The sequence below is a fragment of the Aedes aegypti genome, chromosome 1 (genome assembly GCF_002204515.2).
Source record: "Aedes aegypti strain LVP_AGWG chromosome 1, AaegL5.0 Primary Assembly, whole genome shotgun sequence".
Taxonomy (NCBI): domain Eukaryota; kingdom Metazoa; phylum Arthropoda; class Insecta; order Diptera; family Culicidae; genus Aedes; species Aedes aegypti.
The window spans coordinates 90,817,490-90,831,827 of NC_035107.1; the positions used below are offsets into that span (position 1 = coordinate 90,817,490).

The 14,338-nt window shown below is 37.6% G+C and overlaps 1 protein-coding gene across 4 annotated transcripts in view; it reads left to right on the forward strand.

Annotated features, from left to right (window-relative positions):
* Nucleotides 1–235: 235 nt before the first annotated feature.
* LOC5574970 (double-stranded RNA-specific editase Adar) overlaps nucleotides 236–14,338 on the forward strand; it is a 190,080-nt gene continuing 175,977 nt past the window's right edge. For all 4 annotated transcript variants that reach the window (XM_021842213.1, XM_021842224.1, XM_021842229.1 and 1 more), the window contains exon 1: nucleotides 236–997. The gene's annotated coding sequence lies outside the window, so the exon portion shown is untranslated. The remainder of the gene's footprint in view (nucleotides 998–14,338) is intronic.

The following is a 14,338-nucleotide window of genomic DNA, read 5'->3' on the forward strand; positions in this document are numbered from 1 at the left end:
CCATGCTGGCGAACCGGTTCCGCTTTCCGTTGCCGTTCCGCTATCATTGCGTTTGAGCCTTTAGTTTGTTCTTGTGGCTGTGGGGAACTTGCTGAATATCATGCGGCACCCATTGCGTGACTCCGTTTCAGCGTGGTCGCAGGTGCCGATTCGCTCGACGAGTGAGTGCCGACGTCGCAGCAGACCGGACCGGGCTCGAATCGAACCCGAAGCGAAGCCACATCAAAACATTCGTACCCGAGGCAGCATCGGAGGCGGACGGTTTTCTTCTCCTGCTCGTTGCAAAAGTTTGTTCTTTCTGTGGCTGTGTGGTGAAGAGAGAGAGAGAGTGTTCTAGCTAGAAGCTGAGTGACTGATTTGCTGTGTGAAAACAAGGAAAAATTTATAGTTTTTTCATTCGTTCGGTCCGTGCGTTTTCTGTGTTCCCTGTGTAATAAAAATCGGAATTTGTGTGGCCCTGATAAGGAGCTGAACCCAGCTTCATCAGCCAGGATTTTTCCGGATTTTCGGTAATAATTGACGTCGCGAGAGTTTTGTGTGCCTGCTGGGAAAGAACAAGAGTCGAAAATCATCCGGAATTCGATCCGTCGGAATCGTCTTTTGCTAAGGGCGCGTCTCGAAAGGAAGAAATTTCTTCTGGCAAGGACTTTTCCTCCTGCAAATTGTTGGTGCAAAAACAAAAGTGCGTGTGTGTGTTTGTCGTCGTCGTCTGCGTCGGAACTTCTAGTTAATTTGTGGTGTGTGCCGCAGGGGAGAATCCGACACCGATCCGGGAAAGGAGCTGGAGTGAACCTTGGTCAGTTCTAGGAACCAATCAGTAACTGTTGTCCGCTGAGGCTGCTGCCGTCGAGACGAGACCGAAAATTTTTCTGGTTGGATAACAGCAGCGTAGAAGCGCCGTGTGTGCGTTGCCCTTTCCTCTGGTCCCCTCCCCCCATACGAAGGAACATCGTCGTCGTTTCGTCCGAGGAGCATAAGGACGATAGGAGGCGAACGGGTGAGTGCTAGTTTAGGATGGCTGGGCCGTCGGGAGAATGGGGTTCTAAAATTGCTGCTCTCTGTATCCTTTTTGGGTGCCCATATCTTGGAGTTTATCGATCCTTAAGTGACGATGAAAACGGGAGGGAAACCGGAAGCGTGGTGGCAATGAATTTATTTACACACAACATCCGAGAGCAGATGCAGTGCTGCTGCACTCGGTCGGTTCTCGGTATTTTGATGCGCATTTTGGATCACGTTTCATTCATGGACATGAACGTTCTAGAAGGGCTTGTAAGCTCTTGGAATGTCTAATGACGTGTGCCTCAAATCATCTTTGGCGGTGTACAGGAGAACGGTATGTAGCGGCGAAGAATGAACGATGAGCTTGACAATTGACTACGACAATCTCAGTAGAAGGTCAGCTTCGTTCAGAAGGTGGCCAAATTTGGAAAAAATACGGTGGGCAGGGCATGTTGCAAAGATGCCGAATACTAACCTTCGCTGTTCATGTTCGCTTCTGATTCGGTTTGTACATGAAGGCGTAGAGCGCACCGTACGAATTTTGGAATTTGAATTTCCACATTGTTTCAATGTTATACAATTTTTAAGGTGCTGGAAAAATACACATTTCAAGACCAACAATTGAAAAGGCCTCAAGTCCAAAATGTAAACAAATCGGATTTCTGCTGATTTTAGTGTAAAACAATCTATTCTTACTGAAACATACATTAGCCATTCAAAAATATGCATGAAAGATGAAAAAATAGCATTTTTCTAAAAGGCCCCATCTCATTTCCCACTAACTAGGATGTTCATCGCAAATGCGGCCTTTTCCTAAAAAGGCCTCATTTCTATATTCAACTAGAACCGAGTTGAAGCCTATTAAACAAACATCCAAATTGCAATTTAGATCGCGAAAAACGTTCCAAATTTACAAGGCAGATGCAAGTTATACTACAGCCGCTCCGTTCTTTATATTATTTTACCCAGCGATTGTCTCAACGGCGAAAATTATCAAGTTTCCCGTCGGATTTCTATGGAGTGATGTATGTTGTATCTTACTACCTAATAATACCTGTGTCAGCCTGTCTGTACTTTACGGCTTGCTAACAAAACCACGATTTGGTTATAATTGCATGAAAAATAACGTTCAATTGAAATATCAATTTAATTGAACTAATATTTCCATACAATTTCTCGACGACACAGTCACGTAGAACATACATTATGTTCATGGATGACGATGATTGATTAAATCACATATTTAATTGACCGCATGAATCTTTTCTTGCTGCAGACATTCCCATGTACCTTACTTTACCACTTAACACTCTTCTACAAGTCAATTTTATTATTCTATCATCAATTTTTAATAATTTAAAAAAGGCCACATCTGAAGATGGTAAAAAATAAGCCACAACTAGAAGGCCTCAACACATGTTAGAGTAAACAAAGGCGTCAACTCACTGGCCTCATCAGCGTCGGCCGGCGTCTAGGGGCACAAATCAAAAGGGCTGCATAGCTTTTGGTGAAATAAAAGCCTCATTACCTTCAATTCTTTTTTTTAGTAGGATTTTTGGCTAAAATGATAATAATGATCATTCATTGCTATAAATCAATTTGTTCAGCGACTTTCTGGACGATAAAATCACATAAAATGCTTCAATTTATGATATAAATTTGAATTATTGTTTGACAAACCAAGATTGCGTTTTTCTCATTGTTTACTTTTTGGAGACGGGGCCTTTTCAATTGTTAGTCTTGATTTTTGCCGAAAACACCAAAGCGAACGCTTATTTCATTTTTACATCAATTTGAAGTTCGCTTATCGCGAGATCTAGCGGAATCCATAGCTGTTTGGCAATTTTCAGTACAAAAATCAGTTTTCATTTATTTAGTTTTCCAATATCTTGGATTCTGTTGTGAAATTTTATTCTTCGCCCATTTTAAACGAAAATAAAAAATAATTATTTTAGCTTTTTTTAAGTTTGAGCAGTTTTCATATACAATATTTAGCTATTCGTGCATCTAACAAGATTTTTTCAATAGTGTGGTAAATACCGCCATAATATTTTACTGTGGTAATATTATTGTATGTAGTAAAATGTTAAATACACAAATTTAAAATTACACATATAAGAACATTAAACAATTGGGAAGAGGCATAAATTTTTTAGAAGTTATTATTGTCTCTACTGAGATACATATTGTAGAACTGTTCATCAGTTTGATTTTTAAGCTATTAACAATTACAAAAATCGTCAAACAGTACAGTAAAGCTCATAAAAAGTGCGAAAATCGTATCTTATGTTATAATATTTTCGTATGGAAAATTAAATGAACCATGATTTAGCTTAATAGTTGATTAGTCTGAACTGTTTAGCGTTCCGTTTTCAGAACATAAGAGAGAGTGAGAACATAAGAACACAGCTCATAGAAATTCTTTGTTGAATTTCAGGAAAAAAAAACGCTAGAGGAACGCATAGAGGAATCTTTTGAAAATGTCTAGAGTAATCTTTAAAGAAAATATCTGTGAAAAAATCCTCGAGTACTCTCTGGAGTAATTCTCAACCGAATTGGAAGCTGGATCCTATTCTTGGCACTTCTGATTCACTACTGAGGTCATTTTTGGCCACAATATGTGTCGTATTGATGTTACCAAAGTTAACCATGAAAGTGCCCAAGTAATTCTTTACCCCATCTAGAGAAATTACAAACAATAAAATCACTGGCAAAATTTGGAGAAACTTAACACTTCAGTCGTCGCGCTGTTGTGTTTTGTACAACACTGTTGAAAAAACCTCGCTTTTCGTTCACAACAGCAGCGTGGTGGTTCTGACGGTGACAAACCGCGCGACGACTGGAAGGTTAAGAAAAATTTTAAAGTGTTCTTTAAGCCGTATTTGGAAAAAAAAAATTTGCAGTGATTCATAATCCTTTCTAGTCCATATTGATCAGTGTTTGTCAATTTTGCAGGGTCTGAGTCATTTGGAATAAAGTCAACAAGTCAACAACCACTATCAAGGTGATTTGGTAGAATGATCACTAGGCATAACATTTTTGCATCAAGAACAGGCACCTTTTGAAAGAAGGGATATAATTATGATTACAGTTACCCCACGCAATTGAATCACCCACAATTTATGAATCAGCTGATTTCAAAACACAAGATTATTATCAAACTTATTACAAAACATCACAGGATCATTTTTACTGATAAGCAAAACATAGTGCTCAGCCATTCCAAGGCTTTTTATCTTAGTTCTTGATCGCGGTATGAAACAACAATATTGCTACATTTTATTTGTAGCTATTTGGGCTGTATTTTTGGCCAATTTTGTAAGTCGTATGGATATTGACGCCTAGAAACGTCGTTTTAAAGTTTGTTTCAAAGATTTTTTGTGAGAGATTGAGCCCCAGACAACATTTACAGATTCAATAAACATAGCTAGAGAGACATAAATGTGTATTTATATGGATTTGGCTAAGATTTTTGAGTGAAATACTTGATCAATAAATTGTGGGAAATATGCACACCAGTCACAATTTATGAATCAGCGTTCAAACTACTAGTACTTAGTATTTTTTTAATGATTCTAAGTTTCAAATAATTTCCCATGTAAACTTTTGTTAGAGCAAAAATGGTATGGGACCGTTCATAAACTACGAAAATTTCTTTTTTTTTTGTGGAAAAGGAATTTGAACATACTAATGAATTTTCAAAATATGGCCATAAAAATTGTGGATGTTGCTTATGTAAGGCCTCAAAGATTATTATGTTGCATAATTTATTGATAAATAAAAAGTCCTCAACTTGTGAAGAACAAAAATAAACAGTATAGATATAAAAATGTAAAGAATTTTTTAGTTACACCTGATACGTTCTTCCTAATTTTGCTATATAAAACGGGGTCTTGCTTCTGCAGAAGGGCCAAAAGCAATGAGTGGGAAGGAAACGAACTGGTTTGCATTCTCCCTGATTGATATCAATACCAATTGTTTGTCATTTTTATGATCACTTTTGTTGCACGTAAGTTTTTTTTTAGATTAACTCCACTTTTGTAGCACGTACATTTTCAGATTAACAATTGGCTTTTCTATCAGACACAAGGAGAAGTAAAAGGTATTCTCACTAAAAAAAAAAAAAAAAACAAAAAATCAGAGGTCATGGAGTATCGTTTGCATTCATGTAGCCGATTTTTTCATGTGCGCAATGTGCCAATCGACATATAATATTGGAATCCTCCAGTAAAGGCAGTCGAAGAGTCAAGCATTTACGAATTCTGCCATCTAGATCTAATGATTGCCTTATTATACTACCTGCCACCACCCACCAAATAAACATGCTCCAGAAGCATTTAAATCCACAAATTCAATGTTCACTAGGCCCACTCAGTAGCAAAATTAAAAAGTAAGCAATGTCATGCAGATTCTTGATATACTTGGTTCCAATTCACCCCGGATACAATTAACGATGTACAAGGCAGTGTTCTTATGAACATATGAACTACATAGCATTTAATTGCAAAATAATTGAAAGTAAACAACTGATTCATAAATTGTGTTCACATTGATTCATATTTGTGGACAACTTTTTTGCCGATTCATAAATTGTGGTTTTAGTAGACAATTTGCAAAAAAATTAAAATTTCAAATGTTTTCAACAATTTGAATGACAACATTGGCATGAACGGCAGGTATATGCCCCACTTAACCATTCGGCATTGATTTCATAAAAAAAAATATTGTTTATTTTGCTCTCTATAATTTTTCAAATTAAAGCAGAGCCTTAAATGATTCATAACTGTGGGACCAGTGTATGTCAAATGATCGTTATACCAAATCAACTTATGCCAAATGGGCAACTTCCATAGGCGATCTTTTTCTAATGCATTGAAAAGGTAAATAGATATCTGAAGAAATATGTACAGGGGTCTTAGGTGGAGTTCATACAAGAATGAATATTGAAATTTCTTGAAAAAAGGCAGCTCTAAATCTATAATGGATTTTATTTGGTAATTTCCTGAAAGAACTTTTGGTGAAATCTGGGGTGAATTCCTTGAAGAATTACCCTGGCCAAGAACACAGGGTTTGCCGGTGCAAAGTAGAAGGTGCACCATAATAATACCGTCTGTGAAACATATCACCTTACCAATACTTTAGCACACCTCTAACGGTTCATGATGATGATCATGAAACGGCTGCATTCAGGCGGAGGATCTGTTAATATGTTTCGGCATATTATCAGGTTCTCTTCGAACGGAGGGACCGCCAGGATTCATTAGTTACTTATAAACCAGTGCTGGTTGTTGATGTTTCAGTTCGTTTACACGAGCTGTAGCATCCTTTGTACTAATCAGCAAATGGTGGTTAAGTTTCGAAGCCAACGTGTGATCAATCGTTTTATAATGCAACATAAGAATGGGTGTTTGGTGGAACAGTGCGTTACACTCGTCGTTAATAAATTTAGTGATTGTGAGGGTGCTAATATTGATTTTATAATAAAATCTATAGTGATGAAAATTTGAAAATGAAAGTGGAAGTGATTCTGATAGTTTTGTTAAAAATATAATAATAATGATGTGAACTCTACTAATTTAATAATGGCCATAATATATTGTGCAATCATTTCTCTGAATATAAATTTATTGCCTAGTTCTCCAAACGTGCATGATAAAAGTGTTGATAATGACAGCGAGTGCAGAAGAAAGGATCGAAGTGATTTTTTTATTGTAACTTTCTTGATCATAATGCTAAATCGTAGTTTGAAAAATAATGACTATACAGCAACAAAAATAATGATACATTTAAATTGAATATCTTTCAATTACTTAGTAATGCTAACAGATGGTAAATGGTAATACCAATGAATTTATATGAAAATGGTGTGTATATCTGAAGTGATAAAATGGAAAGTACCATGCCCACTCAGTTACGGATCACCCACAGTGACGGATCACTTTGGCATTCAACATCGGATAACTCGCTCAAAACATAAACGTTGACGAAAAACATATTTTTCCCATGTTTTAATATTTGTCTTCTACCATTTGTAATATTAAACACAACATACAACCGCTAAATAACGGTGTTTTTGACAAATGTTTAGTTGGTACCGCACAGCTATCATTATATGGTCGTTTTCTGTAAGAAGTGCCGTCAGCATTCATAAGTTCCCACAGGTGGTTAAATTCAAATGTTATAGCATAAAACATGCTCGTTCGCTTCGATTTAGTATGAATTCATCTTTGGAAAACATTTTTCCCTGCCCTTAGGTGATGGGATTGACGGTGATTTATCAAGTGATTGCATATTGTTGATATTGTGAAATATACTAATACTAATATATTGATCGCGAAAATAATCGTAATTATAACTTATAAAATGTAAGCTAGTCTAATAGTTTTAAATTAAATAATGACATGTGTTTCAATGCTTAAATATATTTTACACTTGATTTATCACACCTTCAGCATGAGTTTAGTTACTGTCGCATGATCTAACACCAGATAACTACGCGTAATGCTGGAGGGACCGGCAGGGCTCACTACCAGTCTCTACTAACACTCAAATCACTAACAAGACTGGGAAACCAACGATCACCTTCATCAGTAGCACTATTCCTAATAGTAGTATTAGTGCAATATACATAAATCTTTTTCAGTAGACCACGAGGCGCAAGAGTGGGTGCGGGTGGTCTCTGCGTCTCACAGGTCATTGAAAATAGACATTTATGTTAGGTTTACTAACAATGTAGTAATTATTACCTTAGTAATACCGTAAGGTGCCGTAATTCAGCGCATCGCCTAAATCCGCATATTTGGTCCAAAATTAATCGAAATTTAAGAAAAATTTTGAAATTTGTCCATACCGCTATTTGTATATGCTGGTAATGCATAATAATTCCAATTAAAATTGTCATTAACAATAATTTACGATTTTTGAGAAATATTCCAAAATGTTCTGAATGACGGCATTTTACGGTATTGCGTTATTTAGTAAGGTAGGTTGTAGCGGTGTTAGAGATAGTTTAGTAATGTTACTGATATATGTATAATAATTAGAAAACTGATGGCACTGCTGTTACTGAAATGTTCTATTTTGAAATATCTTTCATAATATAATATAATATTGTTGAACAAAATGCTGTAATTAATAACTTATTTAATCCTCTACGCATTTTTGCACTACTTTGCATTTATCACATCAACACTGGCGACAATAGCGTTCTTTGGGTAGTATTTCTGTTATGTAGTAGTAACCTCTATCGTTTTTATTCTAACGATCATAACATAATTATCGTGAGCGTAGTAGTGGAAATAACATAGAAGTAGCTTTTGTATTTGTAATTAAGGTATCATGGTATTAGTTCCCTGTCCTTTGGTTCAGAAAGGGGTATGGGCGCGTTCTGCCAACTCGGTCGAGGCAGATTTCTTGTGTGAACAAGTTACAACATGGACGTTCTAAAATTCCAGAATGAAGTGTTGTGCATTTGAAGATGGGATGGATTCGAGTTCGTGCTTTACTGCTGCTTATCTATAAAGTTATATGCAATAACCGACCCTTAGCTTAACTATTTAAATTAACAGTTGCAAATAAATTAACCGTTTTGAGTTTACTAACATGTCGTCGCGTTAATATTATCATAATGATCTTTTATCTACATCCGTCGAACCATTCTGAATGGCCGTTGTGAGAATATCACCAAGAACTTCACACATGCAATAAAGCTGGATTGTCATACATTGAAACATCAAGGTTCTCGCTCTGTTGGATTAATTTTTTGTTGTTTATCATTAGTTTCAGGGATTGTTATCGTGGGAATCCAAAGAGCGAATTTTGTATGACTTCAATGTACGCCAATACTGCCATAAAGCATGTAATAATCACTAACATTCTTTCTCTCTTTATCCTTGTTTTCATATCTAACCCGCTTCGAGGAATAATTCATCGAAGAGGAAAGGCATCTCTTATCATGGCAGCGTAATGGCCGAGAAAACGTCGGTTTGCGGTCGCATCTCTTCATCCTCGGTTCTGCCCCACGCTCGCCAAATCGATACGTACTTGATCCGCCCACCTAGCTTGCTGCACTCCACGCCTTTGTTAAGTATAAAGTTTCTGTAATCATTGAATACTAATTGAAAGGTAAATCAAATGAACTTATTATTTAACTAATAACAAATTTGTTCCACAGAGCGATTTACAAAACACCACACAAAATCCCTCCTTTCACATATCCTTAGGCAAAACACTTCACTACCGTTATATGTATGACTGATTCATGTTCTTTCGACCTTGCATCATTCATACGTGTAGGGGAAGTCTAGAGTAAAAGCAAAACTTAAAGAACCTTCTGGTCAAAGATGTTGCATTGCCTACTTCCCAAACTCCAAAACCCCCGGTGTATTATGGAAGGTGTGAGTTTTTAAACTTATGCTGGAGACTTGGCCCCTGACCCCCTTGTACATCAATAAAATAAAAAAAAAAAAAAAAAAAAAATCATCTTTGGAAAACATTTTCCTTGATTGTTGATTCTAACTGCCGAATATTAGCACTTCTAACTAGTGATCCGTAATATGGACCAGGAAATGATTGTTTACCACGGTTATGGATTACTTCCAAAGAATGTAGATCCAATGCTTAGGATTCGACATTTTCAGACAAAAGCACTAAGAATAAAACTAATAAAACATAAAGGTTTGTAAATTTCCTTTTTTAGCAAACAAAAATGGGTGGAGAACTTGGTGTTGAACGAAAACAGTTCATGTCTCAGTTACTACAATGCAGTATCACAATAAAAAAGGCATTTTACCCTTGTTTCCAGCTCTAACACTGCTATTTTGTGCAGTAATATGTGACACATTGTTAACTTTCGTCAAATCATGCAATACAGATGCATTGAGTTGAAAATCTCTTGATTTTGCGCACTGATCCGTAATATGTCACAATTTGATCCATAATATAATAATTGATCCATAATATGGTTTTCAGAAACCGATACAATTTTTAATTTTTTATGCAATCCTATGTAAATATTTCACTCAAAACAGTTTACTAACCGAAGTTCCAATCTGAAACGATTCTATTCGTGCTTTTAAATTACAATTTTATATTTTCCATGTCGTTTTATTGAATTTTACAGACTGGACTCCACTCTATTTGATCCATAACTGTGGGGTCATGGTATATCTGAAGTGTATTACGAAAGTTGATGAGTGATAATCGGTGATATACGTGATAGTGTCGAAAATAAAAGTGACGATAGTGAGTGATAAAATGAAATGGGGAATGAGGACCTTTTAACAAAACTATTGCGTTCTTCACTTTAACCACTCTAGTAGCATTTCAGGGCTTATCATAGTTTGATAGTTGTCTGTAGTACTAGACTGCAAAACTACGGCAAGGGCTGATTGCTGCTAGCGTACACAGTGACCATTTGAGCAACAAAGGTTGGCAGCCTGTCTGCACCGGCTGATTGTCAGAATCTGGGAAACGGAACAGCTGCCAGAGGAGTGGAAGCAAGGGATCATATGCCCCATCTACAAGAAGGGCGACAAACTGGAATGTGAAAACTATCGTGCGATCACTATCCTGAATGCCGCCTACAAAGTGTTATCCCAGATTATCCTCCGTCGTCTATCACCAATAACAAATGAGTTTGTGGGAAGTTATTAGGCTGGTTTCATCAACGGCCGCTCGACAACGAACCAAATCTTCACTGTACGGCAAATCCTCCAGAAATGCCGTGAATACCAAGTCCCAACGCATCACTTGTTCATCGATTTCAAAGCGGCTTATGATAGCATCGATCGCGAAGAGCTATGGAAATTCATGGACGAGTACAGATTTCCCGGGAAGCTCACAAGACTAATAAGAGCAACGATGGACGGTGTGCAGAATAGCGTGAAGATTTCGGGTGAATATTCCAGTTCGTTCGAATCCCGCCGGGGACTTCGACAGGGTGATGGACTTTCGTGCCTGCTGTTCAACATCGCGCTAGAAGGTGTCATGCGGAGAGCCGGGTTCAATAACCGAGGTACGATTTTCACAAGATCCAGCCAATTTGTTTGCTTCGTGGATGATATGGATATTGTCGGCAGAACATTTGGAACGGTGGCAGACCTGTACACCCGCCTGAAACGTGAAGCGACAAAAGTCGGCCTGGTGGTGAATGCGTCAAAAACAAAGTACATGCTGATAGGCGGAACCGAGCGCGACAGAGCCCGCCTGGGAAGCAGTGTTACCGTCAAACGGGGTGACTTGCAACACTTTTTAACTTCAATCAACCAAAACCATGATCTAAACGTCATCTAAAAATCTAAATTTCTTGTAGAACTTTGAATGGCTGGCCCGCCTACAGAATGGGATGATAGAAGATTGAATTGAATTATTTTGTCATATCAAAAGTCATCAAAAAGGTGACATTTTTTAAATGTCCTTGTGCGGGGTGACTTGCAACACTCAATGCTAATTTAGTTTTTTCCAACAAAATGTTGATATTTTTTATTCGTCACACTTGTTAAGTATTGTTATTCATGTATTTAAAGCATTCAAACAAGTACAAGAGCATTTTGAATACCTTTTTGTAAGAAAATAAATGAGCTATTTTTGTATGGGAAAAAGAGGCGTTAAATCATCAAGGTCCGATATCTTAACTGAACAATATTTTTAACGCGTGTTTGTAGTTGATTGATGAATTATTACTCTTTTGATTATAAAGTAGACCTAACACAAAAGTTTATAACTTTTATAAAACTCTAAATTGCTTAGGAATAAAGTGTTGCAAGTCACCCCTTATAGGTGATTTTTATATTAAGTAGTTGTTACAATTTCGTAAAATAAAGTTCGTCATATTATCACTTATTAGTTATAGAAACAACATGTAGAGTATTACTTTTGTACATTAAATCGATCTCATGTTTTCAGGTCACGATTTTGAACCTCCATCAAGTATCAGTTTTCTGGACATTTAAAAGAATTATGTTTATTGTATGAACATATTTATAATAACAGTTTCAATCGTGGCCCCTACTTGAATTGTGAGTCACACGTATTGAAGCACCGATTTAAAAAGAAAAATCTTTTGCAATTTGTGTTTTATAGTGAAATTTAGTTGTAAATTACAATGTGTTGCAAGTCATCCCGCCGTTGCAAGTCACCCCGTTTGACGGTACGATAGACGGGGATACTTATGAGGTGGTTGATGATTTCGTCTACCTCGGATCCTTGTTAACGATTGATAACAACGTTAGTCGCGCCTACTATGGGCTCCAGAAGAAGCTGCGGTCGTGAAAGATTCACCCCCGCACCAAATGTACCATGTACAAAACGCTTATAAGACCGGTGGTCCTCTATGGACATGAAGCATGGACCATGCTGGAAAAGGACCTGCAAGCACTTGGAGTGTTCGAACGAAGGGTGCTTAGGACGATCTTTGACGGAGTACAGGAAAACGGTGTGTGGCGGCGGAGAATGAACCACGAGCTCGCTAGGCTCTACGGCGAACCCAGTATCCAGAAGGTTGCGAAAGCCGGAAGGGTGCGCTGGGCAGGGCATGTTGCAAGACTACCGGACAACAATCCTGCAAAGATGCTGTTCGCGTCGAATCCGGTTGGCACATGAAGGCGAGGAGCACAGCGAGCGAGGTGGCTTGATCAGGTGCAACAAGATCTGGAGAACGTGGGCCAAAATCGAAGTTGGAGAGACACAGCCATGGACCGAGTAAATTGGCGTTACATCGTTAACGAGGTTTTATCAAATGATGTAACACCAACTAAATAAATAATAAATAATAATATGTTTCGGCAACAACAATTCAAAAGGGCGTAACTAGTTTTGTAAACAACGTCGTCGAGGAGCATATAAAAACCCGGCTATGCACTCCACCGGAACTATTAGAAAGATAAAATCGCTTTTTTTCTGATAGTGGGGTTGTATTGCACCACTTGACTGCTTCCATTAAATCTCGCGTAACAATTCAAAAGGGCCAATCCTCAAATCGGTGAATCTGAGAATATTAGATATGGTTATCGTTCACCACATTTTCAATTCCTATTTTTCAGTATTAAAATCAATCTATGCGATTTCTTGCTCGGTGAGTGACGATTTACTATTACTAGGGTAACCAATATATTTTGGAACCCCTGGGCCATTTACCTGCAAATTTCCCAAATTAAATCGAAAGACCAACTCAGTTGCATGCTATTTGGAAAGATAGGACTGTTCCGCACTTGCATCAACCGTTTGTACATAGAAAATGGGTTTATTTTATCTGCAATTAATTTAACTTAATCGGTACATCCATGCAACCGTTACAACACGTTACACACAGATATTGAAGCCGTCAGAAATTTTTCAAATGTAAACAAAAACTTGTTTCATATTTGTGAACTAAAAGCGTAGAATTTCTTCGGTTTTCCATTGTCAATCGGTTGATTAGACTATGGGCAAGCATATTATACAACCAGTGACGTGGACATTGTCACCAAACGATAAAAAATGCCGAGGTCCAAAATATATACTTTGGGGGTCCAAAATGCATTGGTGTGTCCAAAATAATGAAAAACAGTGCATCACAATTCAATTATTTTCGACGTTTTTGGATCCTACATGACCGTATGAGCATTTTAATCTCATAGAGCAAGTTTTTCTCTACGTTTTGGCAAGTTCTTGGACTTGTATACGCTGTGCAATTAATTAATTGGGACAAAAAACTAAAATCACTTCCTTAGGGGATCCAAAATACGACCGTTACCCTAAACGTTAATAATCGATTTCATTCTAAAAACTTCCAAACATGTGGAAAAAAAATAATAAGCCCATTTTCGGTTCTGAAGCTGGCATTGGCCATTTTTATAGGATTACCGTGGCTTGGCGCAAGACTAGGCACTTTTGGGTTTTAACTAATGAGCAAGGGAGAGTCTTTGGTTACGCCTCAACTGGAATGGATCCTACTTTTCCAGTATCGTCAGATCATCTGTACTTACCCAAGGAACCAACCTGATGACTGCTTGAGACTAACAGACATCCTCAGTGTTAAGGAGCCAGCAATTTCTCCAAAGATACCTACAAAAATAAAAAAAAGCCCAAGAGCTTGTAGGTCCTTCTTGAACATAGTTCACGTTTCATGCCCGCAAAGGACTAATGGCTTTATAAGCATTTTGTACACGGTACATTTAATGCGAGAGTGAATCTTTTATGTAAGGTAAACAAAAATCCAGCCACACGTATAAAGGAATGTGGAACGGAATGTGTTTTATGCCTACAATATCCTCCCCAACACTGCGCATCAAAATACCGAGAAACGACCGAGTGCAGCAGCACTGCATCTGCTCTCGGATGTGTGTAAATAAATTCA